General features: G+C 34.8%; 1 long non-coding RNA gene across 7 annotated transcripts; it reads left to right on the top strand.

Moving 5' to 3' along the window:
• Positions 1 to 2,965: 2,965 nt before the first annotated feature.
• On the top strand, positions 2,966 to 6,319 carry LOC123901263. 7 transcript variants are annotated; one of them, XR_006806679.1, is made up of 7 exons: positions 2,966 to 3,182; positions 3,278 to 3,378; positions 4,335 to 4,473; positions 4,685 to 4,802; positions 4,919 to 5,672; positions 5,879 to 5,950; positions 6,079 to 6,313. It is a non-coding gene; the product is annotated as an uncharacterized LOC123901263 (long non-coding RNA). The 7 variants fall into 7 exon arrangements; XR_006806682.1 differs by adding an exon at positions 5,755 to 5,780 and having other exon boundaries at positions 4,335 to 5,672; positions 6,079 to 6,319; XR_006806681.1 differs by having other exon boundaries at positions 4,335 to 5,255; positions 5,368 to 5,672; positions 6,079 to 6,318.
• Positions 6,320 to 27,065: the final 20,746 nt, after the last annotated feature.

Raw genomic sequence — 27,065 nt, 5'->3', positions numbered from 1 at the left:
TGGCGGTAAAGTGTTATCCGTGTGTGCTCCTTGGGCTAAAAGGTGAAGTTGTTCTGGTGTGTAAATATCAATTGGGTTAAAAGGTGAAGTTGTTCTAGTGTGTAAATATTTAGAAATGGTATAATAAAATAGATATTCACATATAAAATTTATAAATTATAGATATTTGTCTCGTGTGTAATTTTAAGAGTTTAATAGACATAAACAGACATAGTAAAAAAAAACATTACATACTCAATCAAGAAACTAGGGTGACGTGGCAGAAAACATGGTTGTGATTGGTTGACAACTGTGCATATTTTGTTTTTCTCTTATTTTAAGGTATAATTTGTTAAAACATTGGGAGCTTCTATGGTACATATGAAAAATTTCAATGTACCGGTACATTAAATCGGTTAATTAATAAATTAACGATTATTTTATAAATTAAAAAACTATTTGTCGATCATAATATTTTAGAGATGATAATTCCATAAGAAAGAACACAAGTTCAATGTTTTATAAGCATTATAATAACTTTTTTACATTTTTCATTAAAAATTCAATAATAACTATTATGAGTGATAAAAAATTCAAAAAATATAAAATTTTATTTTTTCACAATTTTCATAAATAGTATTTAGTTATTCTAATATCTTAAATGATAGAAAAATTATTTCTTTTGAAAAAATATTCATTTACCTAGTAATTTAATGATCTAATGTACCGCTACATTAAAATTGTTCATATGTACCATAGAATTTGCCTAAAACATTTTATACAAAATTCATATTTATATAAAATTATAAGCCACAGACATTTTTTATTTCAAAAAGAAAAGTGGCAAGGAAAAAAAGCCTCCCAAAAGCTAACGTATATAAATTTTTTGGGTATGGAAAAAGGACGATTAAGTACTTTTAGTGGCAATTAACATTTTAAAGTTAAAAGAAGATGTGTATTTTTTTTTTACAAACAATGTATACATTGTTCGGTGTATTTCTTGAGAGAATTGAAGCACACTCCAAAGTTTCAAGCCAACACTACTAGGCCAACCCAAGTGAGTTAATTATAATGTTACAATCATAAATTTTATAAAGTACAAAAAATTTAATTTAAAATAAGAAAAAAGTTTAACTGATAAAAATCAATTTTAAAGATATTAAATAAAATATGTATTAGATAAATAAAATATAAATATAATTTAAATTTTAACATTTAGTTATTTTAAATATTTTTTTATGGATAATTATTTTAAATACTAATTGATATAAATTTGTCGACTGAATAATAGTTTTTAATTATTTCTTCATATATTTCACTATATGTGCAGGAGCCCGGGTTCGAACCCGGGACACTCTACTTATTCACCTTTAAGGTGGATTTTCTAGTCACTAGGCTACTTGACAAAAATAATTATTACTTCATATTTAACATTACTTGAAGAAGTTTAGTTATCAATTTAAAATATCCTTTAATATAATTTTACATTTATTATTTAATTCAGCCACTAAATTTACAAACACATGAATTAACTTATCGCTATGATATTCACTATCAGCTAACTCATTTGTTATCAAATATTTGCTCATCCAGTAATTTAAAACCTTGGTGGCTTGAAATGGTTCAATTTGACAAAAAAAAAAATTGATCATATATTTAATCAAAGAAAGCTATATAATTGTAACCAGAAAAAGAAAGTTATTTATATCATCAAAATAATAGAAAGATATATTATATGAGTAAAATGTAGTACAAAAAAAAATGTTGCACTTGGCCTCTTCACTCAAACACCTACTACAGAGAAACTTACAAAAGAAAGATGAGAGAACATTGAAAAATAAACAAATAGAACAGAAGTGGTTATAGTCACACTGCACACAAAAATTATAGAAACGATACCTAACAAGTAGGTTTTTATTTGAAAAAAAATACTATATAATTAAGTACACTACTTAGGGAGAAGAAATTAAATTACCACTACACTACTCAACCATGCTTGATAAGGTCACACCATTGTAGAAAGCAATAAGTTCATCCATATATAACAAACTTGATGCCAAAATAAATTAATTAAGCTACTTGCTTGGTGGTGATTTTCCATTATGCTGAGGATCAGGTCCTGCTGGTGAAAGTCTATCTCCTGAGATATCTCTAACTTGTTTATGATTTGATATGTGAATACCTACTTTATGTAGAAGGCTTTTGCTGTCAACATTTTTGTGAACCAATGGATGATCATGGAGACGACGAGCCTGCGAAGTCGCGAAAAACGTACATAACATGATTATAAGCACATACACATGCACTTGATTGGTTGTATACCGGTCCATGTGTGATTTTAATCTTTGAAATGAAGTTGTAATAATGAAGGAATTGTTTATGTTTGAGCTGACTTAGAAGATCGATGTGGTTATTTGAAAGATGATGACTACTGCTATTTATATGTGAGCAATATTAGAATAGGTTTATGCTTAGGCTAGAAAGAGCCCCACACAAGTGTTTTTTTTTTTTTTTTTTTTATATAATGAATAACATTTATAAGAGAAAGCACATGATTTCGGAAGCAGATTTCCTGCTGTAATATTCCACAAAGTTTTCACGCAGTTTTAATTGTGGACCGTCCGATCTGTTATGTATGGTTGTGATTATTTTGATGGATTTTATAGCTGATTTGATCAGATCCGCACTACTAAAAAAAACACAATTTAGTGACGGAATTTTGTGAGGGAAACATATCCCTCACGACTTGTGACAGAATTTGTGACGGAATCTTATATTTTTAAATAAATTAAAAATGTTAAAATCTAGCGACGGAATTTGTGAAGGAATAAATTCCTCACTAAAAATCCATCATAAATTCCCTCACAAAAACTAACAAATAATCGTTTGGGAGGGATTTGAATACAGGGACAAATGCCGTCACAAATCCCTCTATTAATTTTCAAGTATTTTAAAGCTGTTTTTTAAATATAAAAACCAATGAAAATGACCAAACCCCTGAATATATGGCTGAGTTTCAAAATTCAAATCTCTCGCGTGTTCATTTCCTTTCCTAGATTCATCGATCGTCCTCTTGCGTGTTCATCTTCCTCCAACAACACCGTTTCACCGCTAAACCAAAACTCTCCGATTGAGTTTCAAACACCGCCACACAACGAAGAAGCGCCACCTCCAACTCCGCTTCTTCTCTCTGATAAAACGACGTAACGGAAGAGACGTTCATAAATCATACTTCTCAATTTTCAATTTTAATTTCACTTTCTTTGATTCGATTTGATTTGATTCGTTTTGATTTTAGGTTTTTGAAGAGAAAGCGTATCTTGTTGGTGTTGAGTAGCAGATTCATCTTCCTCTCACGCTTCAGTCCCGGCAATGCCGCCACTGCTTCATCTTCTCCAGGTAATGTCGCCGCTGCTTCTCTTTATAAATGAAATTAGGGTTTCGTTAACCGCCGTTTTTTTATTCCCTTAGATGAAATTAGGGTTCTGCTTTGATATTGTGAAGATGTCTCTGCTAGTATTTTGAATTTGGAACATTAATAACATTGCAATTCTTCCAAAGTCTATTTTAGCAATTTCAGTGTTGATTGTTATGGTATATTGGTCATTGCTTACTTGTAGCATTCATCCTTAGTTAGCTTGACAATTTACTTTCACGTGAATCTGCCTTGTGTTGCTTAATGGTAAATTTGGAAGCATCACTAAAATTTGGATTGGTACAAAGAACTCACATGGCTTGGAGTTAATTTGAAGCATATATATTAAAAATGTGCTTGATTCATGTTACTGGATTCAATAGTCATATTCATAATTACAGTGTTTGAAATTGGTTTTTTCTTAAAATGGTTGAGTGAAATTGGTTTTTTAAGGTATACCATTTTGTAGAAGACACTTACCGGTCACCATTTTGTGGTTGTGTTCAACAAGGGAAAGCGAGCTGCTTGATTTGTTCTTAAAATGAAGTTATTGGTATTCCTGCTAGTGAACAAGGGGGGATTTTAAGGGTAAGGGTATGAGGAACTTTTGAAATTTGAATTAATGTCAGAGAAAACACATGGAAGTGATTTTTTTTACTGATTTTTAGGATTGTTGGTTTTGACTTTTAAGTATAGGTACATTTTTTTTAAGAAGCCATTTAAGTATATGTATTAGGTACATTACCTCAGACTGTGATGATGTGGCTACTGTTTATGAGTATCCATATTCTTTCTTTCAATTGTTTCATTCAATTTTTCTTGCATTATACATATTCTTTCTTTGGACATTAAAACCATTAATGTTTTACTTTTATACTTTCTGAAGACTCCATAATTCATGATGTTGAACCTTATATTTTTTTACCTAATAATAATGTAGGAATTCCTTGTTTTCCTAAAAGCTTATACGAGGGACTTAAGGAATACTGAAAGATGATATCCTACGCATTTGGTTGCCGTGATGTACAATGTGACTCTGAAGAAATTTGTGTCCTGTAGATTGTGGACAATGATACTAGGTTGAGATTGCACTGCAACTACTGAAGTTGTTAGAATAGAACAAAAATATCATATTATATTGACATCATCTTGAACTATCTAATAGTAATAGTATAAGCTTTTTCTCTTAGAGTATCTCTTAAGATCAGTTTTTCTATTAGTAATCCAATTTTTTGGTTGAATTCCAATATGATATGCTTGTTTTAAGCATTCTGTTTATTAAAATTTCAGGTTGGTAGCAGCGTGTATACTTACCGTTTACTTGCCTTTACTTTATGAAATACATGTTCCATATTGGCACTTCACTGTCCATAATCTAGAGAGCATGTATAACGGCACAACTTTCACTGTAAGCTTCCGGTTCACGCCTCTTAATTTTTCTCTCTACACATTCTTAAACATGAAGTGGGATTATTTTTTTCCTCTTTTTCAAATCTCTCTAATTTGTTTTCATTCAATTTTAAGTAACATGTGGTGTTAGAGAGAAACTTGACGCTCCTTGTAATGTGGGATATATCGACAAAGAGGAGCTTGGAATTAATCATGAGTATAAAAAGCCAGCTTGGAGGAGATCTGAAGTGTGTTGCTATTTTCTCCTAGATACATTTTTCTACTTAAATATTTAAACGAATCACCTTTTTATGGCTTGTGGCAATTTCAAACACTTATTGCCTTTTATGTAAGTCCTGCAGGCTTGTTCCGTGAAACCCCCCATATGAAGGGCCTTTCAAAAAACTGGTCCTGCATGGTGTTATGCTCCTACATGGTGTTATGCTCCTTTTGAACCAGAAGGAATTTTAAGGTGTATATGGTCTCCAAATCTTCTTAGTAGCTTGTTTTTGGGTTAGCAGAAATCTATTTTCTAGATTTCAATAAACTCTTTATTTACTTTGACTTTGTTTTCTTCAATGTAGATGCTATCATTTTATGTGATCCAATTATTGAAAATGTTTTTTGCATTGTTACCAAGAAAACGAGTTGAGGACTCGCATATTCAATCTTCTTTTGTTTGATTTCTTGGTTAGAGCATGCCATGAAATTTTTGCATACAGTTTTGAAAGGCTTCCTTTTAAGGACTGTAATATGATTATGAATTACGATCGGTGTATAACTTGCTGTTGTTCCTTAGAGTGATATCATATGCAACTGCAGCTTAATATCTGCTATTCTATCCACAATCATCGGATTGCATTACGGACATGTACTCATACACTTTCAGGTAAAACCTGTGACTCAAAGTAACCAATTGGTGCTTGAAATCTCCTTAACTTCTGCTCACCTCTTCACTTTTTATATTTTAGGATTATCTTTCTAGATTGAAGCTTTGGTATGAAATCTTACCTCATTGTTGGTTGAAATTTACTATCTAACCAAACATTCATCCTAATTTTTTCTGATGCTGCAACCATTCCTTTGAATAAACAGTTGTACACACTAAGCTATGTTTGCGTAACATCTGGTGCTGCGACATTAGTTTTTTCAGCCTTCTATGTAATGGTAATTTTTGGACTTCCATTTCATTACAAAAGATTTATTTGCTTTGCTATATGTTGTATTTTTTCTTTATTCATTCTCAAGCTCCAATCCATGCTCTAATTTGTATGCTTATCTGTTCGACTATGCAGGGTGACTTAAATGATACTCTTGGGCAAGAATTTGGTGAAGAGTTCAATTTTTATGTTTTAGTTAGGTTGTGGGAGCATTCCTAGTATAGTTGTTGTAAGAGTTTCAAGTTTTATTTTCCCTAAAGTGTATCTTTACTCTATTTTTGACTAATTTGTTTTGAGAATTTGGATGTAACTACTATTTTCAAGAATGTGGTTACTCTATTAAATTTATATGGATAAATTTTATGTATTTTATTGAATAATATATGATACTTATGGATGCAATTAAATTTATATTTATTAAAAAAAAATTAAAAAATCACATTAGAAAATGAAAAACTAGGTGACTGATTTACTTTTTGTTATAAATTAGAGAGGGAAATATCCCTCACAAAAATACATTCTTTTAAATTAGTGACGGAAATATTCCCTCGTAAATATTTCCCTCATAAAATCCCTCACTATTAGTTACGGAAATATGCTCTCAAGTTGAATTTTGGTTTACAAATAGTGACGGATTTGATCTTTGAGACGGTACAAATCCGTCGCCAACTGCCACGGATGTCAAAATCCCTCACAAATATTTTGCGACGCTCATTTTCTTTACGGATTTTGGTGCCTCACTAAATCCGTCGCTAAATCAGTTTGTGAGGGAATTTGTTGATTTAGTGACGGATTTGCTCCCTCTCTAAATTTGTTTTTTCTAGTAGTGCCGTCCGATCAAGAAGTAATGACTGAGATTGAAACTGCGTGAAACTGTGTGATTTTATTACTGTAGCAAATCCGGATCCATTTCGGATATTGATTAATGAGCTTGTAGATTTGGCTAAAAAGAGTGGGAAAGGTTACATGATTTTTTAACTAGATTTTGAAGATCACAGTCACACAACTCAATTAATTGAAAATTTCTTAATATATGATGGTAGGGTCATTTTTAACTAGAAATGGAAGTCTGGGGTCAAAGCCTATATATCCAGTCCTTTGACACGATTTTCATTTTTTACATATGAAGTGTTGTTGATGATTCATTTGATGATATTTAAATTCACTGGTCTAATATTTTCTCCGATCTTTATTATAAGAGAAAAATCATTTTTTAATTTATTGAGTAACTTATTCAATAAATTTAAAATAAATAAATTTTTTCTTTATAATAAAGACCAAAAAGACTAATTAGTTTTTTTTATAATATGAGTAATTAGTTTGTTACTACACTTGTTGTTAGAGAATTTTTAAAATATACTTGAAATGATGCAATGATTAGTTTGAATTAAAGTGTCTTTTGGTTTATAGTCTTGGAACCTTTTGATAACAAGAGTAAATATTGTTTCATATAACATTGCATAATATCTTTCTTTCAATGATTGATTACTTTCATCAAATAATATGAGTTTCTCTATAAATAGAGATACTCATGTAGAAAAACACATCCAATCATGCTCACATGGGTCAAAATTTTGTCTACAATATTTCTAAGTCATTTCTTCATTTTTCTAGTGTAAAAGAGTCATTGAAGAAACCTTATTCCGTAAACTATCATTGATTGATATGCTTGATATGAGTGTGCAATTCATATCATGGTTTCCATGAAAGAGATTCGCCGGTTAACCCATTTGCATCCGGTTTGCATAAACTGGTGGGAGCGAATCAAACCTAAAGCTTAGTGTGTTTACACACGCTTTGAAATTTATGTGTAACAATTATCATGTTCTTTTTCATCTTCTTGTTCATATATTTGCAGCAAACCCCTAACAAAAAGATTCTCACACTTGTTACTGATAAATTTTTAAGACAAAGTAGACTTAACATTTACACTTGTGATGAGAGGTGCTTTGATAAACATTTTGTTTTTGTCAAATAGTCTAATAACTGAATTTTTCTTTTTTAAGGTGAAATAGTGGAATTTCAGGGATTTAAGCATCGATGCCTACATTTTACATGCCCAACCAGCTTACATATGGTCACTATTCTCATGCTTAGTGCTCATTGAGACTATATAAAAATACTTTATTTGTTTCAAAATGAATATCACTTTATAAATAAATAAACAATATTTTAAACGACACTTAAGAAAAGTGTTGCAAAGCAAAGCTCGATCCCTTTGCCGCCACGACATTCAATTACTAGCTATAGCTTTTCCATTAAGAATCGAGATCTCAGAGTGCCTAACAAGATAAAGGAATACTTGGCATGGTGGACCATCTTGCGTCCTCTACATTATATAAAATATGTCTATATGACCCAACATACATGGTTCAAATCTTTTTTGTATAACAAACTCTTTTTGTTGATAAATTCTTGTACGACAAACTCTATTAGATGTTGAAAGGTCCCTTGATGATATATCTCTCTGACTACAGTTGCCATTGAGCAGCTAAAACTTTACAATAGAAAGCGATGGACCTTCTCTTGTTGTCATTTTTGTGTGAATGTTGTATGATAAAGAATATCTTGACCAATATTGCTTTTAGAAAATTATTATAATATTAACACTTAGGCCAGAAGGTCGAATATCCCCTCCAAGACTTAAGGGTCATAATCTCAGTATATATGAAATGAATAATAAAATCTATCAAAAAATAAAATCACTAGGAAACCCAATTTTTTATGCAGGTGGCGGCATCCATATTTTAGGTTTGGACAACATCATAGATACTCTTTCTTGCTCAACCTAATAACCTTTGTTTCGGACTAGGCTGAGGTCCAATCCAAACTAAATGATATTTAGTTATTAACATCATGTTACTGCACCTAGCTATAAATAGAGGTGTATTTGGTACGTCATCATTTCTATTTCTCACTAGTTCACTATGTGCTGAAAATGTGTAATTATATGAGTCTTACTAAGATGCGCCCTAAACACACATATCTTAAGGAAATTTTGTATTAGGAAAAACAAAATTTTGATTTTGTTAAGGCACATGTTAGCTTTAGACCAATATAAACTAACATGAGCAAATCAACATGCATGAAAAGATGTGCATATATATGGCCTTTGAGAATGTAAAATGTACATGTTGGCAAGGGGTGTTAGAGGTGCTTAGCATGAGTGGAAATTAGCAGAGATTTCGAATCTGCTAAATATTTGTCACAAATATATTTTAGTGCAACCACATTCGTGAATAGTGCAAAACACATTTTTAGAGAAATGAAATTGGTTGGCTGGTTTGTACTAGCACGATTCACCACTTCACAGGACAGAAACAAAATATTTTATTCTTTGCTTCGTGTGGCGCCGTTCTACCTTGGTTTTAGCAATGTCCATTTTTTGTAAGGAATAAAAAAGAAAAGAGAGGAGGGACCAAAAAAAGCAATAGGATATCTATTCAAATATATAAATGCACACATGTGTCTAAATACAATGTATGTTAAATTCTGTTCATTCTGGTTTCACCTTTCATTTTCACTCCTATTGGAGTCACAAGAAAGCTCATATTGTGTGCATATTTATGCTGGTCCAATAGATTTATTGATGTATTGAAGTTTTGATTACTTCACTTGAACAACAAAATATCAAAATAATTTCTCTTTCCAGATATCTTGGAGTGACATTTCTATATAAACTAATAAAGAGTAATGTTTCTTCAACATGGTCACACAAAAGACAGAATTGACTTTGAGAAAGATTATGACAAGTTAACATATTGGAAGCAATAAAATGATTTACTTATTTTACTGCATAGATGTTAAAATTTATATGTTTGTTTCTATTTCTCAATTAATATAAAATGATTTCTTAATTAACTAATCAGTTGGACATTGGAAGGAGTCAGATTCATGTCAGGCATGTGTGTTTTCCACCCTCATATGGAGTTCTCTGAAATAGGATATTTTTTAAATGATTGGTTAAGGCGATGTTTGTATTTGCAACAGGTTCATTGTTTTCACTTTTCAAGGTATTTTTACCGTATTCTATAAAGCTAGAAATTGGAGCTTCTCACTCAACTCAATATCACACCATGATTTTTACTAAATACAAACACACATTAAGAGATATTTGTTACACTATTGTGTTTTCATATGCTGTTTATGTCAAACATTGACTGTTTCAATTTGATGAATAATTTGACACTGAAATCCAATTCTCTCAAGAATTTCTTCCCAAAATTTGCAATTAAGAAGAGAGAGAGAGAGAGAGAGAGAGAGAGAGAGAGAGAGAGAGAGAGAGAGAGAGAGAGAGAGAGTAAGTTGGAGTAGCATCTATAGTAGAAACGATGGTGGAAACTAAACTTACGTGGTTTGGACATGCGAAGAGAAGACCTGTAGATTCTATATAGTAAGGAGGGTAGATCAGATGAATGGTAGTCAAATCACTAGAGGCAAAGGAAAGCCTAGAAAAACTATAAGAGAAAGTATTAAGAAAGATCTAGAGATTAATGACCTTGATAGAAATATGGTATATGATAGAACATTATTGTGTCGTTTGATCTATGTAGTCGACTCCACTTAGTGACTAATGACTACTTATTAACAACGAATTTTTCATGAAATTTAGATCATCTAAAGGAAAAATTTATCAATATTTGTAATTATACATGCGGTAAAATTACTGGCTATGTCCCTTAGAAACCTAAAAAAAATTATAGGTAAATTATATGAGTGAAATCAACATGTAGGGCCCACATATTTGCTTAACGTGTCATTCATAGTTTCTAACGGTAAAAGCTAATAGAGAGATTATTTTGATTAACACTTTACGGTTATAGGGACATATTTGCCAATTCACAAAATCAGAGACTATTTTTACCGGTGCCCAGAATTTCTAGCATCACTTTTTCTATTTCCTATATATAAGAGAATATGAATAAAGAAAGTAAATGATGCAAAACAAAAAGTGTACTGGAGGGGTCAAAATGAAAACACAAGTACCTGGTTCAAAAATGAGTCAGTATACTAAACATGAAATTTGAAAATTTCAGAAAAGAGGTCAAGGATTCACTATAAACACTGTTATAGCCTAGCTTATAATTTAAAACTAAAGAGAGTAACAGAGATTGATCTTATCCACGTCAAAAGATTAACCTTAAAAGCTAAAGCAGATTAGTATGTGAATGTTCTGCCATTGTTATTTGTTGAGAACGAATAAAAATGGGGTGGGGTGAGACAGTGCATCTTTTCTTTGCAAGCAAGAGTTTTCATGTAAAGCACTTTGATTTTTTAGCCATTCATTTCTTTATTAAAATCAATTTGCACCAGAAATAGGGAAGGAAATTAGATGGAAGAAATAGTACCTATAACGCACAAAGTTCCACTACTAGCTCAACAACCAGCCTTATCAAATACTCACTCCGTCCCAAAATATAAGCAAAAAGTTGTCAACTAAAATGAATGTATTTGGACTAAATTTTTAACTAAATACATCCACTTTGGTTGATCACTTTTTACTTATATTTTGGGACGGAGTAGTATCAAATATAATGTTCTAACTTTTTAACCTTTTTCCCACTTGACTTCCCACTCTTACTTACAAATTGATAAAGAAGTAAAACCATCAATGCAATAAAATAATGGAAGGGTTATTATCTCATATTATTTTAACCACCGCCCAAACTTACCATGTTTCTACATTTCCAAGTGGTAATGACTAATGAGTACAATTTGTAACAGTTAGAATATTATTACTTTTTGTCACACCCTAAGGCTTTGTTTGTGAGTTTGGAGGTGAGGGAGGGAGGAAAATAAAGGAAACAGATAGAGAAATCTTTCACATTTTTTAAGAGTAGTTTTATAGAGAATGATAACTAAATGCTTATGATTAATATATTTTTAATTTTAAGAATATTATAATAACATAAATTGAATTTGAAAAATTCATATAAATCCCCAAAATCCCCCTCCAATACAATTTTTGAGTTCCACCAAATTACGAGGATTTTGTATTATAAAGAAATAAGAACCCACCAAATTACGAGAATTTTGTATTATGAAGAAAAATGAACCCTCCAAAGTCTCCATCTCCCAAACTCCTTTATCCTTCCATGTGTTCCTTCCTTTTTTTCAAAACCCTCTCCTCCAAACTCGCAAACAAAGCCTAAGCGATTAGTCTCAAATGATTAATGAGTTTCAATAAAGGTCAAATTGATAACAAAACACCCGAGCTCAACTTCAGGCTGAAATAGTTGTTGGTTAGACCTTACTCTCCCCTCGTCGAACTCCAGATTATCAGGGTCTTTTTCATGAAAATTGAAGTTTTTTATTTTTACAAGTGGAACCAGAGGGTTAAAGACAATAAAGAAGTAGGGGATAACAGTTCCACATCACTCATTTTCACTCTTTACAATTTCAACACCCCATCTTTCAAACCCAACAATTTCAAAATAATTCTAAATACAATCCACTAATGAACACGCATCCTTGCATTCCATCACAAGTGACATTACTTCACATCTTCTGGTGCACAAATACATTGGAGGAGTGTTTTACATATTTGGCTTTTAGTATTTAAGTCTGGCCGGGAGTTTATGATCTAAAAAGTTAAAACATATAACTCTTTTGAAACTCTAGGTCTGAACCTATTGGTCATTCACCAGACCTTGCTAATAAATTATTTTAGTCTCACAATTTTATCATCCAATGTGGGACTTTTCACCTTATTTATAAACCCTTTTAATCTCACTGTTTTATCCGATGTGGGACTAGATAATAGTTTTTTCTCTTCATCTTGGGCTTGTCCTCGACGGGGTCGGGCCGTGTGGCTACTATACTCTCTCTTCCTTTTTTAGTTGTTGTTGAGTTTAAAGTCCAATTCAAATTTTAGTTTCTTTTTAATTTTTTAACTTTTTGTTAAACCATGTTAAGTACTGATACCATATTGTATTTTTTAGCACAGAGTTAGATGAGTGGTTTACATATTGAGCTTTTAGTATATATACTTGAGAGTTTATGATCCAAAAGGTCTAAATCTTATTGGTCTTTCACTTCACCTTGCTTATCCTCACTATTTTACTTTACGCAATGTGGGACTTATCTTGCCAACAGTATATATGGTGCTTGATAAGCACGTGGCATCAACCATGTTCCGAGTTAAGCATCGGTTCTTAATAAGCTAAAACCCTCCACAAGTAACTGGTTAGATATGGCAGTATTACAAGTCTTAGTATGTTAGCAGTATTGCATAGTAATTGTAAAAATTTTTACAACACTTGTATCTGATCTAAAATATTAAGTTAAAAATAACAACAATGCAAGTATTTGGGTAGTGTTAATAATAATAATAATAATAATAATAATAATAATAATAATAATAATAATAATAATAATAATAATAATAATAATAATAATAATAATAATAATAATAATAATAATAATAATAATAATAATAATAATAATAATAATAATAATAATAATAATAATAATAATAATAATAATAATAATAATAATAATAATAATAATAATAATAATAATAATAATAATAATAATAATAATAATAATAATAATAATAATAATAATAATAATAATAATAATAATAATAATAATAATAATAATAATAATAATAATAATAATAATAATAATAATAATAATAATAATAATAATAATAATAATAATAATAATAATAATAATAATAATAATAATAATAATAATAATAATAATAATAATAATAATAATAATAATAATAATAATAATAATAATAATAATAATAATAATAATAATAATAATAATAATAATAATAATAATAATAATAATAATAATAATAATAATAATAATAATAATAATAATAATAATAATAATAATAATAATAATAATAATAATAATAATAATAATAATAATAATAATAATAATAATAATAATAATAATAATAATAATAATAATAATAATAATAATAATAATAATAATAATAATAATAATAATAATAATAATAATAATAATAATAATAATAATAATAATAATAATAATAATAATAATAATAATAATAATAATAATAATAATAATAATAATAATAATAATAATAATAATAATAATAATAATAATAATAATAATAATAATAATAATAATAATAATAATAATAATAATAATAATAATAATAATAATAATAATAATAATAATAATAATAATAATAATAATAATAATAATAATAATAATAATAATAATAATAATAATAATAATAATAATAATAATAATAATAATAATAATAATAATAATAATAATAATAATAATAATAATAATAATAATAATAATAATAATAATAATAATAATAATAATAATAATAATAATAATAATAATAATAATAATAATAATAATAATAATAAGGCTTAAATGCAGTTTTGGTCCCCCTATTTTCAATATTTTGAAGTTTTAGTCCCTCTATTTTGAAAACCAACTTTTTGGTCCCCCTATTTCAATTTTTTATTACTTTTGATCCCCCACCCTACTTTTGAGTCAATTTTGATGACGTGGTCAAGTCACTTATGACATGGCAGATGCCACATGGACACAACAATTATACATGTAATTATTCTTTATTTTAATTTTAATAAAACACGTTAAAAAAATATTTTTATTGATAAAATAATTAGTTTAATTAAATTATACGTTACGTATTAAAATTGAATTCTGCTTCAAAAATAAAATAAAATTGAATCTGTGAATTTCAAATTGAATTCATCTTTCCCAAAACCAATATCTTCCCCTCCATGTTCTCCCTAATCGATCCCTACTTATCCATCCGTCAATTAAGTTTTTCTCCTCCATAAGCATTCAGATATAAAAAGCTATCAGTAAAAAAAAATTGTGTCTATCATGTTCCTATTGAGGAACAAAGAGATTGTTCTTTACCCAGATTATCATGGCAGAACTTGACAAATTTTAATTCAAGTACAATGATCCTCTCAAGTAGGAGCAAAATATAAAAAATCCATCTTTATAGAGATATAAACCAAAAACGTATAGAAACAATGGAACAAAGATATAAACTCAATGAGGGAGAATAATATTTTTTTTGCAGCAAGAAGAATGAAATTAATTTAGCTAGGGGCACAAGATATGCAAGACGAATAGGGAGAATACTAGTTCGTAAAAGATGGATTTCGTTTGGGATTTAGGTTTTTTTTTTTCTTGTAGTATAAGGATTATTTTTTTAACAAATATTATAATTTAATTTATTATTTTATCAATAAAAATATATTGTAATATATTTTATTGAAATTAAAATAAAAAATAATGACATGTAATTGTTGTATCCATGTGGCATTTGCCACGTCACAAAAGAGTTGCCCACATCATCAAAATCGACTCAAAAGTAGGGTGGGGGATCAAAAAATTTAAAAAATTGAAATAGGGGGACCAAAAAGTTGGTTTTTAAAATAGGGGGACTAAAACTTCAAAATATTAAAAATAGGGGGACCAAAATTGCATTTAAGCCTAATAATAATAATAAACCTCTCAGTAGTTCAACTATTCACTTATCCTTTTCTCATAATCCTTACATTTCAACGAAAATAACCTGGTTTATAGAATATATGATTTGTTTGGTTGGGATGCAATGAAAATAAAGAGGCAAAAGTTGATATGTATGTTTCGCTATATGATTAGATTTCCTTTCTTTTTCCTCCACTAGTCCATCCATTTACAGTCCTATCAAGTACAGCATTAATTTGTTTATGATCTGAAGCAAGTCAACTGAGAATGATTAAAGATATGTGATAAAATCAACTCTTCGTCAAAAGTTAACAATGACAGGAAGGACAGAAAAAATAGATAATTAAAACTTAAAAGCATTACCTACGATAGATATATGCAGCGATCATCCATTTCGTACCTTAGTGGTGTCAATTGTCAAGACATGGAGAAAAAGCAACATTTGATGACAATTGGTCTTTTTAACTGGCAGCATAATTTATCTGATGCAAAGAATATGCTTGTTCCATGTGGGCCATATAATTTCCTCACAGAAGACTTTGCCACAGGCCGAGTTGCTAACCTAACTATATGAGACAATTATTATGTGAGAACATCAATTAGTCAGGGAAATATCAGTAGAAAAATCAATGATTACAAGTAATAAAAAGGGAAACAAGATTTAACATTGATTGACCTTCGGCACTCAGCTTCCACAAACATTAGATGTTCAAGCAATGTAAGAAAACTCCTCTCTTAACAAAGAATGAACACATTTTATATGTAATGGTATTTATCAAACATATTAGACTTTGAAAATCAAACTGACATAACACTAACCTAATAATACAAGAAGCATGTAGTAAGGTTCCTTCGTTGATTCCCTCAAATAGAACGTTACATGTAAGTTATAGAAAGCAATGTCTTCCTCTGTTAAAACTTTTGTAAACTCGGTCACACAGTGCATCCAAGATGTTTTTCATGGGTGGTTCAACATTCTATACCTGGAAAAGCTTTGATAAAATAGATTAAGAAATTTCAGACCCTTACGTGGATCCCACATCATAGATGGAGGAGCTTTATAGCATTAGGTTATCCTTTAGTTGGCTAACGATGCATCAGGTTAGAGTCCAGAGTTGAAGAATGGTGGAAAACCAAACTATAATAAATTTGATCTACTATGCAATGGTAATGATCAAGTTCCAATTGAATTCTAGAAATAGCTCCTATCTGCTGGAAAATTTGCGCCCCTTCGCATAAGAAGAAACCGTTGCTTTGAGAGCTATTGCAGAATCTCTTACCGGCTAAGGAGCATAACCATTCAGCCCGTTGGCAGAAAACAAAGTTGTCCATATAATAATGTCTCTGTTGTAATATCTTCAAAAAAGATTCACTGCAACACACATAGTACACTCATTAATGTGTATTTATATGCTTGAAATGCTATGTTACAATTATTGGTCCAAGCACCAATTGTCCAACTGAAATGACAATGTTCCAAGATACAAACATCAGGTTTTTCTAGCACTGAAAGCAACTTCATTGCTATAGATTCCAGCAATCATGTTACATGGCATTACAAGAACTGGATTATTAAATATTTTAACATACAAAATTAATTCTTCATTTATGGGAACATTTCAAGTGTATGTCATAACAAGAGAGCTCACATATTCATAATTGTCATTCGCCATTCTTATAGCCAAACCAATGAGCTGATGTTGGCCTGATTGATACTAATGGTAATGGTGATGATTTAAGAATAGACAAAAAGGGAACCTCATTAATGACACAACCAATTGTGGCAGTTGGCATATAGTTTTACCAATGAAGTACCCTCAATAACATCAGATTCGAAACAAATTTCGATTACCTTAGCAAGAATAGCTTCTCTACATAGTTAATTTCTCAAACTAAGTTAATGAGAGAATTAAAGACAGTAACGTGACAATCAAAAACCCACATTTAGTCGTCAAAGCATGTACCTAGCTATCCATTATAATAAAAATCCTCCTTAGAGTGCTGTAAGAAACGACTCCTCTGTGGAGCAATTAGTCGAACACATTGTGTGCATGAACACAAGAGGAGATTGTGTTGTTGTGGATGGATGAAGTGTACGTAGGTGGCTTTAGAATGGACCATTTATCAGGGCGAGTGCGTGGAGAATGTACGTAGGTGACATTTGGTTGCGTCAACCGTCAAGGGATCAGATGGCAAAGCATGCTTCGATATTGATTAGGTTTATTTTACACCAAATTGGTCGTCCCAATAACTCTCATTCAAAATAAGTCTCTACTCTCCCTTTTCAATATCACCAAATAGGCTAAAAAAACACAAAAGTCTTAAATACTGTATGTTACTCATCCCTCCTGTATGTTACTCTCCCTTTTTTGTTTGATTTGAGTCCTTGTATTTTGTGAAAAAATTGTTTCAAGTCCCTAGCCGGATTTGGATTGATTGCATTCAATTTTCATGCATTCAACTTAACACGTGACTTGAATTTTCAATTATTTATGATGAATATTGATAATGTGTGGTAGATATTATGTTGAATGCATGAATACATAGGAAAATGAATACACTCAATCTCAATCCCTAATGTGAGATTGACGTTAAAAAAAATAAAAAAAATAAAAAAAATAAAATTAACGGAGTGTCACGTGGCTCAATCATTTCATGTCATGTGGCACTATAAAGTCCTTATTTTACACTACAGTGGTCTACCGTGGATTAATGTTTATAATCATCAGAAATTTTAATGACCATTGATAATACTTTTTAGTATTTTTTAAAAATAAAAAGTATGACTCTTCTTATTTTTACGGCTAAAAAAATAACATTATTAACGTTAATTCATTATTATAGGTTGTTTCAATCAAACTGATGTCAATTAAATTGTTATGTTAATCATAAAAATGGAAATAACTATTACATTATACTTTCAAACATCAACGTAAATGAACTACTTGAAGAAGTGGTCCATATTAAAAAGTTGATGCTAAATTCAAATAATAGTAAAAAATTTGGGCTAAGTGGTCATAAATTCAATTTTTAAAATCTTGCGTATGTAAAAATTAACCTACCTTCATTAAAAATAAAAATTAACTTACCTTGTGTGTCCTAGGTTCCCCACATTTTATACGTGATCTACATTAATCATTTACTCAACTCAGTTAACCACATTATACATGTCATTAACCGAGTGTTGGGAGTGTATGAAAAATTGAATGTCTATGTAACACTTCTACATCATTTTTCACTTTTGTTTTTGTTGGTGTAAGCATTTGAAATTTTCTAGTGCATCTATTGTAATTTATCTAAGGCGCCTTCTAGGGTGGATAAGCCTAATAGGTCCTCCATGGTGGGAAACCAATTTTCACCTTTAGATCATGAGTGTCCATATTAAATTATAATAGAGTTTCCAGTTTCCACACTATACTCTTTCCTCTACACTTTCATCACTTCTTCCCTAAGTTCATCTCCATGTTTCTCTGCAATAACAAACACTTTAAGTCTTTAATGATAGGGGTGTTCGCGGTGCGGTTTGGTTCGATTTTGAACATAAAAGTTATCATAACCGCGAGATAAAAATATATGCGGTTCAGTTGATTTTTAAAAAGTCATCCAAACCAAACCAACGCGGTTATGGTTGGTTCGGTTTGTGCGTTTTATCACAATATAAAAATTATGGCAATATTTTCAACTTGTTACAAAATAAACATTAAATTTTAATTTATTTTATTGTTTACATGATACAATATGCATATACAGAAATTGCACATACATAATAACTTACTTTTAATACCAACAATATAGTTATTGACCACGTGAAATTATATGTTTTGACAGCCTATCGTTTTATGGACTCAATTTGGGTTGATTGTTAATAGTTGATTGAGCTAAGTTAAGTATTGCGGTTTGGTTTGGTTTGGTTCGGTTTTCTGAAATGAAAGCCGCAAACCAAACCAAACTGTGCGATTTGGAAGAAAAATGATCATTGCGGTTAAAACTAAATGCGGTTTTTTGCAGTTTTGGTTTGGATTGGCTCGATTTACGGTTTTATTTTTGGATTGGTTCGGATACGATCACCCATGCAAAATCTCTCAAATATTAAATGAATTTTATAGCAAACTTTGATTGGATATATGATTAAAGATTTTTGTTAAATCGTAATTGTGTTAAATAAGTTCCAAAATAATCAGCTTTTTACTTTCCCCAATTTTGTTACTCACATATGTTTTTATCTTCTTCCTGGTGTGATCAAGACTATTTTTTGACATGGTTTTGAGAAGAACAATCTTTTTCAATCTTATTTTTCGTCCTCTGTTTTCAATGAAAACAAAAATTTGTAGAAGAGTTTTTTTTTTTTTTTGGTATAATCTTGAAGAGTTCTTGCTGCATCTCAATTAAAACTGCAGGAAATCGTTACTCAACGAGATTTATCAACCAACTAATCTTATTTGTGCTTTTGATTTTTGAGAGTGAGTAGTAATAACTACGTGGGTGGATCGGAAATTAAGAATTAGGATTATAAGCGGCAAATTAGAGCATCCATAATGGAACTCTCCATTTTTTGGTATCTAATTGGTGACTTCTAAGGCGAGGGAACAATTAAGTCCTTCAATTGACCATTAGATTAAATTAGGATACATGATAACACTTTTCACCGTCACACATGATTATTAGTCATTCGAACTCCATTCTCTTTGTTCACCTGCTTCTTCCGAGACACCAAACTCAATTATTTCCTTGTCACGGTGGTTCTCCACCACCATCTCCCACCCTCCAAAACATCTATTTATGACCCTAACCAAGAAATAATCAAAACAAGAAAAAACAACTTTACAAAAAAGAAGGAATCCTCTTGATCTAACCTGATGATCAGAGAAGGTTGATGGCCGGTCCGTTGAGCAAGCTTTCACACCGAAGGGGGGGGTTTGTACCTGCAGGTGCTCCGATGCCTAAGTCAGCAAAGAGAACAAGAGAGATACAAGAGAAGAGAGAGAAAGTAAGGTATAGAATGATTCAGAATACCTAGCTCTCCTGTCTAGGAGAGCTTATATAGTGCCCCAGCGCTGGGCCAAAGGTTGGTCTATTGGGCCGGGCCCAATAGACTCAACTGCCAAGATAGCCCCTGTATCGTAGGGGAGGCAGTTATTTTGCCTCTATCTTGGTTGGAGCCGTTCCGCTATTCGCGGGTAAGAGATAGGCTCAATGACAGATGTGGTTGGATAAAGGAGCACGTGCTAAACGTGCTGCTTACCCATTATGTCGAGCAGGGCACGTCATTGGCTGACGTGTCGGGGAAGTCTCCCCTTATTGGGTTGTGCCCCAAATGTCGGGCAGAAGTGATTGGGCCAGCTCTTGGCCCAGTCCAGAACAGGAGCCCCCCAAGTCGTTGCTCCTAGGCATAGGAGTAATGACTTAAGGTCCAGGCCCGTATGTCGAAGAGTTGTTTTCCCCGTCAATCCTTGGAGGAGTTCATAATTCATTGACTACGATTGTCGCTCGTTTGCGCGAGGAGCGCATTTGTATGTTGCTCGTAAATTCCTCGGTGGCATGGCGAGGAGGATTTTCCAAGGAGGAAGTTTCCCTTTGCTCGTAACGCGTGCCACGGTGTTCGAGGAGGAACTTACGGGGAAGGGATTCTACCTTTGAAAGTCACTGGCCTTTTAGTTCCTCGACTTATTGTCGAGGAAGTGTTGTGTATACTGCATCAAGTTGATGCTGCCTGTTTTTACGGGCACATTTGCTTATGAGGTTTGTTTCAATTTGCCCGTAATTTTCGTCTGCTCGAAACGTCGAGGAGATATTTGCGTTGGGGATAACGATGAGTTCCTCGCGGAACGCATCGTCAGTTCGATGTGACCTGAAAAGACAGACGTTTCGTCTTTTCAAACCACGTGTGTGGGCTATGAAGAGACGCCATCATTACCTTGGGAATAGGCGTTAATTGCCTCGTTTGACGAGGGAGTTTCTCAGCCATTGGATCAACGCGTCGTTTGGTTTACTGTGAGATTCAATCAGAGCCATTTGATGGCTTTTAATCAGGACCGTAGAATTTGGATCAACGGTCATGATGTACTGAGGCGTATTGCTTCGCGAAGTAGAGCGCAAGGATTCGCGGTCTATAAATAGGGGAAAGGAAAGCCATTTCTCATTTTTCAGTCTTTGTGTATTCACTCTCTGCGTTTTGTTGCTGCCATTTGTTCAATTGCAAGCTTCCCTTTGTGTTCCAGATCCAGCATCCTTCTTTCCTTTTTCTCAGAACAAGTTTGGATTTTTACAACAAGGTAAGATACTTTAGTTCTTCTTCGTATCGCTTTAATTTATGCTTGCATTTGAATTCATTCTTGTTTGGATTTGGGTTTTTTCGTTTCTCAGGCATGTTTACGTTTAGCATTGATTTTGCTGTTTACTTTTATACCCATTTTGTTCATGTTGTTTTGGGTTTATTTTGTACCCATTTTCCACTGTGTGTTGGTGCTTCAAATCCTTAAGTTTGGTGAGGTTTGGTGTTTGACAGTGGCTAAAAATCACTGTCAACTGCCATTTGTGCATGATTTTGGGTATCTTTGCGTTTTAAACCTCTGGGTTCTGCGAAGAACACCATGAGAATTGGTTGAGTAACGTTTAACTTTCTGGAAAAATGATGAACATCGATGAACATGCATGAAGAATTCTTGGAATTCTATGCGTTTTGTGTCGGGGAGGAGAGTGTTGTTTCCTCTCCCCGTTTATTGTAGCAGAAAGCTAGGCTAGTTGAACCTTATGTCGGGGAGCTTCTCCCCGTTTTCGCCTTCGTGAATATTTTAAGTGTCTTTATGAGTTGTATAAATGTCGGGGACTTTCTCCCCGCTTTTTCTTTGAGAAAATGAGTTTGTAGAACTCTGTGTCGGGGACCTTCTCCCCGCTTTTAACTTGAGATTTTTGTGTAAAATTTTAGTTTGCGCTTGTGTCGGGGACCGTCTCCCCGTTTTTAGACTTTGTTAAATAGTTCTCCCCGTTTCCTCTGTTTTGTTTTTGTTTGCCATTTTGATAAGGGCTTTTGGTCGGGGACAGCGTCCTCGTCCTATCTTACGCCCTTTCACTTGAATTGTGGTGAAAGGGTGGATTTGATAACTGTCGAATTCATTGTCTTTTCGCTGCTTTTCAGGTTTTCAGAATGTCGGACACAGAGGAGGTAACGGGGAGTCAGGCGACGTCAAAACACAAGCTGGTCGACACCATAACAGATCCAGAGCTGGCCTGGGTTGCGCCCGAGCCTCGGGGCATTGCTTCGACAATTACTGCCCAGGATCCCCGGCTCTTTACTATTGTCGAGGGGGCTGGCCCGGTTAATTGGGAGGTTCACATGTCTGCTGAAGGGGAGCGGATTTGTTCGCCGTACACTGAAGGTGGATTTACTATGTACGAGATGGCGTTCAAAGAGATGGGATACCGGCTGCCCTTCAACAACCTGGAGGCTGAGATATTTGGCCGGTTAAAGGTGGCTCCCTCCCAACTGCATCCAAATTCGTTGGCGTTCATCCGGCCATACCAGATCCTTTGTCGGTATCTGGAGGTGGAAGCCACCGTTTCTTTATTTTTTTATATCTTCAAAATCCAACGACAGAAAGTCGGGGACCAGTAGGGTTGGATTTCCTTGAAGCACCAGTCGAGCAAGATATTCAGGATGTTCGTGGAGTCTGCCCGGGGTTTCAAGGAGAGGTACTATGTGGTGAAGCCGGTGACGGAGTTTGCCTTGAACTCTCTGTATATGGACAGGCTTGTATTCCTCGAGGATGGGTCTCCTCAGTTGGACGAGGAAGGGGAGCAGGTAACGGAGTGGGCTCTTCGATTCCCGTTGTCGTCAGAGCACTTTGTTTTGCGGACTGATGAATATTTAACGGTTGCCGAGGACATGACCCCGGCGGAGATGGCAGGCTTCGAGAAGCTTAAGGCCTATGTGGATGGTTTTAAACCTTGTAAGGTTATGACCAGTTTAGGGGAGGTTGCGCTAGATAAGTATGGCAAATCGAGGAAGACTGTTCCAGCTGAGAACACTTTGTTGGGTACTTATTTTAGTTTCTGCTCGTTTTTTACTTGTGTTATACTTGTCAATTCTGATGTTTTATGTTTCTCCCCGCGTTTCTGATCATATTTCTGACTTTGCAGGTAGAATGGCTGATCTTGCTTCCGAGCTAATGAGAATAGCTGCTGAGCATAAAGGGGAGAAATCAAAGAAAAAGGTGAGGAGGTCCAAGCCTAATATTTTGGTTGCTGAACAGACTGCTTCGGGGAGCATCACCCAATCTTCACCGGTGGGAAGCTCAGCTGGGACCCCGGGAGGTCGTGCAAAGAGGCAGCGGGAGGAACAGATGACTCCTATCGTCGACCTGTCGGAGGGGGACGATGGCTTTGTCCTCCCCGCGTGCTTGAGCAACCGGAAGTTTTTTGATAAGAATCCCCTCCAGGTGCCCGCATCGGAGAAGAATTATGTTCTGGGTGTTTCTTCAACTGCCCGACAGAACCAGTTGAATGAGGATATTGCTGCTGTCATCCGGCTAGCGGAGACAGCCTTGGTATTAAATGAAGGGGGGCCAACTCATGAGGTGGAAAAATTGGCTGCCCGGAATGCCAAGCTGGAGGGGAAAATTGTGATGATGGAGGGTGAGCTCATCGACCTTAGGGGCAAGCAGGAGAATTATGGCCAGCTGTTGGAAGATGTTCGGGTAACCCGGGATGAGCTGGAACTTGCTAAGAAAAAACTCGAGGAGGTGGAGACCCGGGGTGCCGAGGAGAAGAAGAAATTGGAGGAGGTGATAGCCGACCTGCAGTCCAAGCTTGCTCCTGCTGCCGATGAGGCAATTGAGACTTCCAGGCTGGTAAGTCGAGCAGACCTGGTCAAGGAAATCAAGAGGCTCGGGGGCCTGATGTTGGCGAGCATGGTACATGGGTGGAAGAATGCGATCGCCCAACTCAGGATTGTGAATGCCGAGCATGGTTTGATCACTGATGGCATTCACAAGCTCAAAAGGGTTGAGAATGGGCAGATAGTCATTCCGGAGGAGTATCAGCAAATGGCCATGGAGCATGTTTCTGAGGCTAATACGGACGCCGACACGTTGTTGTGTCCGCCCCCGCGGCTTGAACTTCCCATCGCGAGCTGGGCGTTAAGCCTTGGCACGAAGACGAGGAGCTTGTCTCAAAGGTCATCCTCGTCGGGGAGACGCTCTGCCCTTCCTGAGCCAGAGTATCTCCTTTTCAATTATTGGATCGAGCATGTGTGCCCGCGTGCTTTCCGTTGTCGAGGTGTCGGGCTCGTTGCTAGAGGATCCGAGCAGCCTTTTAGAAGTGTTTTTTATTTTGGCAATAACTTAGCTATAATATTGTTTTAATTTTTGGGCGTTCCAAGGTCGAGGAAGTTTCTTTCCTCGAAGATCCTCGAGATAATATGCGTCATTTTCTGTTTTGTCAATGACGCGATATGGTCCTTCCCAGTTGGCCGCCAGTTTACCATCCTGTGAGTCCTTAGCATTTCGTCTTAAGACGAGGCTGCCCACTTCAAATTCTCTTTTGATGACTTTTACGTCATGTCGGGCAGCTATTTTTTGTTTAAGGGTGGCTTCCCGAAGGGATGCTCCCGTACGAATCTCTTCGACGAGATCAAGCTCTTCACGGAGAGCTTCGTCGTTCATTTCTTCCTCGAGCGGTTGCTCGGTTCGGCGAGATGGCTCGCCCACCTCCACGGGGATGATTGCTTCAGTTCCATACACCATTCAAAATGGAGTCTCCCCGGTCGTGGAGTGTGGTGTTGTGCGATAGGCCCAAAGAACGCTTTCGAGCTCCTCGACCCATTTTTTCTTATTTTGGTCCAATCTTTGTCGTAGGCCGCGTAGGATTACTCTGTTGGCGGCCTCGGCTTGCCCGTTAGTTTGGGGATGTTCAACTGAAGTAAAGTGTTGCTTGGTTCCCAGGGCAGCGAGGAAGTCTTGGAATCCTTTATCCGTGAACTGCGTTCCATTGTCCGTTACGACGGCCTGTGGTATCCCAAATCGGCAGAGTACGTCGCGTTTGAAGAAACGGAGTATCCTGAACGACGTTATGTCGGAGAGGGGTTCAGCCTCTACCCATTTGGTGAAATAGTCCACGGCGACTATTAAGAATTTGTTTTGGTGGAGTCCCTTTGTGAAGGGGCCAAGTATGTCCATGCCCCACCAAGCGAAGGGCCATGGTGACGACAAAGATTTGAGTTCGTGGGGAGGAGCTAGGTGCATGTCCCCATGTCGTTGACATTTGTCGCATTTTTTCACATGGTCCTTAGCGTCTTGCTGCATGGTGGGCCAGTAATATCCTGCTCGGAGAGCTTTCTTGGCCAGCGATCTTCCTCCCAGGTGTTGGGCGTTGATCCCCTCGTGTACCTCGCGCAGGATGTAGTCGACTGTTTCCTCGTCGACGCATTTTAGGAGTGGGATTGAGAACCCTCGTCTGTATAACTTTCCGTCGAGGATGACATATGCGCATGCTCTACGTCTAATTATTGCTGCTTCTTTCTGATCGTCGGGGAGGGTTCCATTCGCGAGGAAGTTATAAACGGGGGTCATCCAGCAATTTTTGTTGCCAATGACATTTATGTTGAGGACGTTGGTCGTCTTCTCGATGCTCGGTCGAGGGAGTATTTCTTGAATGACGGATTTGTTTCTGCCTTTCTTTTTTGTGCTCGCCAGTTTGGACAGGATATCTGCCCGTTTGTTATGCTCGCGTGGAACGTGTTGCACCTCCACGGACTCGAACTTAGTGATTCTTTCCTTCACTAATGCTAAATACTCGGAGAGGTTATCATTTTTAATTTCTTTTGCCTCCATGTCCTCGGCTAACCGTAGTCCTGCTAGGAAGGCTTCGTATTCCGCCTGGTTGTTTGAGGTTGGGAAGGATAGAGCTAGGGATACCTCGATGATGATCCCGTTCTCGTTTTCCAGGATAATTCCTGCTCCCGTGGCGCTCGATGCTCCGTCGACGAATATTGTCCATTTGTCTGCCTCGCTTGTCGTGGAGGATGGACTCGTCATTTCGGCCACAAAGTCTGCTAGGACTTGTGATTTTAGCGCTTTCCAGCTTTCGTAACGAATGTCGAATTCGGAAAGCTCGAGGGACCATTTGAGCATCCTGCCCGCCATATCTGGTCGACCAAGCAATGATTTGATGGGTTGGTCGGTTCGGACTACGATTGTATGTGCTAGGAAGTAGTGACATAGTCTTCTTGCTGCGTTGATCAAGGCAAGGGCTACCTTCTCGATTTGTGTATATCTGAGTTCGGGCCCCTGGAGAGCCTTGCTCGTAAAGTATACAGGTTTTTGTCCTTCCGTTGTTTCACGGACAAGAGCTGCGCTGACGGCCTCAGATGCGACGGAGAGGTAAATGTATAACACTTCCTCGACATCCGGGCGTGAGAGGACTAGGGGTTCGGACAGGGCCTTCTTTAGATGTTGGAGGGCCTGCTCGCACTCGTCCGTCCATTCGAACACAGCTTCTTTCCTAAGTAGTTTGAAGAGAGGTAATGCGTGTTGAGCAGATTTTGCTACAAAGCGGGATAATGAGGTCAGCATTCCGTTCAGGGTTTGTATGGATTTCTTGTTGCTCGGAGTTGGGAGCTCCGTAAAGGCACGACATTTGTCGGGGTTGGCTTCGAT

Source organism: Trifolium pratense, unplaced genomic scaffold (genome assembly GCF_020283565.1).
Source record: "Trifolium pratense cultivar HEN17-A07 unplaced genomic scaffold, ARS_RC_1.1 scaffold_60, whole genome shotgun sequence".
Lineage (NCBI taxonomy): Eukaryota > Viridiplantae > Streptophyta > Magnoliopsida > Fabales > Fabaceae > Trifolium > Trifolium pratense.
Note: the sequence above shows the minus strand (reverse complement) of the source record. Positions and strands in the feature narration are given on the sequence as shown.